Raw genomic sequence first — 2,500 nt, forward strand, 5'->3', positions numbered from 1 at the left:
GGCCGGCGGAGGCGTGGGAGAAAGAGCGAGCTACCTGCTGATGTAGAGAGGCCGGGGGAGGGAATGATGCTAAACACGGCTCGTATGTGGTGGTGAATGCGGGGAAGAGGTGATTCGGATGATAAAGACGGCAATGGAAGGCGGGAGAGAAAAGTACAAACACAGAGCAAAAGGAGAACCAGGTCGGTTGTTGTTGCTGTGGCAGTGAAAGAGAGGAAATGGAGAGAGGGAAAGATAGATAAAAAGAAAGAGAGAGAGAGAGGAGGAGGGAAGGAAGGTGGGTAGGTGGGTAGGTGGGTAGGTGGGTAGGAGGGAGGGAGGGAGGGAGAGGGAGAGGGAGAGGGAGAGGGAGAGGGAGAGGGAGAGGGAGAGGGAGAGGGAGGGAGAGAAAGAGAGAAGGGAAAGAGAGAGACTTGAGAGGAGGTGAGAGGCGTGGGATGAGAGGAGAGAGAGAGAGAAGAGAGAGATGTGAGGGAGAAGTGGGGAGAGGAAGAGAGTAGATGAGGGAAAGAGCGATGGAGGGAGGAGAGAGAGATTAAGAGGGAGTGAGAGCTCGAGGTGAAAAGAGAGACAGGCAAACAAATAGGAAAATGGGCGAGAGAAGGGGTTGAGGGCGACAGAGACAGATAGAGACAGATATAGGAATGGAAGAGGGAGACAAAGACAGACAGATAGACAAAGAAATGTGCAAAAAATCTGAAACGGAAATCTGAAGATGGGGTAGGGGGGGGGGAGAGGAAGAGGAAGAGATGGTGAAGAAAAAAAAGACATGTAAAGACATGCCCTGTATGCGATTAGAGAAAGAAGAAGAAGAAAAGAATAAAGAGGAACTTGGCGACAACAAACAAACAAGAAACATATCAATATGAGGAGGAAGAGCAAGAGAACAGGGGAAGAAAAATAAGGGAGAAGAAGGAAAGGGAGAGAAGGAGGGAGAGGTCGCACCCTCTCACCCTCTCAACGAGCCAATCAGACGCGGTGGCTATCTGTCACTCAGACGACATTCGGGTGGGGTGGGGTGGGATGGGGTGGGGTGGGGTGGGGGTACCTAAAAAAGGAAGAGGGGAGAGAAGGGGAGGGGCGGAGGGAGGAAGAGGGGAGAGAGGGGAAGGAGGTGAGGGAGGAAGAGGAGAGAGGAACCGCTAACAGTGCTCCTCTTCACCGCAACTCTTACCGGTTTACGCCTCAAGGGACACGTGGTAAAGGGGGGTTGGGGGAGGGGGGAGGGGAAACTACTAGGAAAACATAGAGGGAGGGAGGAGGAGGGGGGAGGGGGGGTAACGGCCACGAAGGACACCACGGGGAATGCATAGAAGGGCGCGCGGGGGAAGGAAAGAGGGGAAACGAAAGAGGCAAAAGAAAAGAAAAGAAAAAAAGAAAAAAAAAAAAGAGAGAAAAAGAATGTATATATATATAAATATGTTATATATAATATATTTTATACGATTTATATATATATATCTATATATATATATATATATATAATATATATATACGTGTATATATATATACGTATATATATACATACATATATATATATATAAATATATATATATATACGTATATATATAACATACATATAAATATATATATATAGATATATATTAATATATATAAGATATATAATATATATATATAGTATATATGTATATATATATATATTATATATATAAATTATCATATATATATATTATATATAATATTATATATATATTTAATATAATGTATTGATACATATATTTACTATACATATACTTACAGATATAAGATATATATATATAATAATATATATATATAGATTATATATATACATATATATATATAGACAGAATGTGGAAGTAAGCAAAAATGTCTGGGAGAAAGCGGAAGGATTGTAAGAGGGAGAAAGTAAAAGAGAAAGAAAGAAAGACGGAGAGAGAAAAAGAGACAGGATGAAAAAGGATGAAAGAAATTGCATTTTAGACACAAATCCCACATACGTTATAAAAGTCACGTCTAGCCCCGCATTCATTGCACATCCACTCACACACACACACACACACACATTCACACACACACACACACACACACACACACACACACACACACACACACACACACACACACACACACACACACACACACACGCACAGGCGCACGCACGCACACACGCACAGGCGCAACCACACACCCATATGCGGGCACCACAGAGACGACTTTAAGAGTAATGAATGTTCAAATGCCTCTAATTCCCGTGTGGTTAAAAAGGGCAGGGAGGGGGAAGAGGGGAGGGGGTTGGGGCAGGGGTCGTAGTGGGAAGCAAGGGGAGAATGCAAGGGGAAAGGAAAAGGCGAGGGGAAAGAAGAACAGAGGGAAGAAGAGATGGATGGAATGAGATGGGGAATGGGCAGATGGGGAGAAGGTAGTCGAAGAGAATGAAGAAGAAGAAGAAGAAGAAGAAGAAGAAGAGAGAGAGAGAGAGAGAGAGAGAGAGAGAGAGAGAGAGAGAGAGAGAGAGAGA

The sequence above is a fragment of the Penaeus japonicus genome, unplaced genomic scaffold (genome assembly GCF_977035675.1).
Source record: "Penaeus japonicus unplaced genomic scaffold, GWHDUDI00000001_assembly GWHDUDI00000020, whole genome shotgun sequence".
Classification (NCBI taxonomy): domain Eukaryota; kingdom Metazoa; phylum Arthropoda; class Malacostraca; order Decapoda; family Penaeidae; genus Penaeus; species Penaeus japonicus.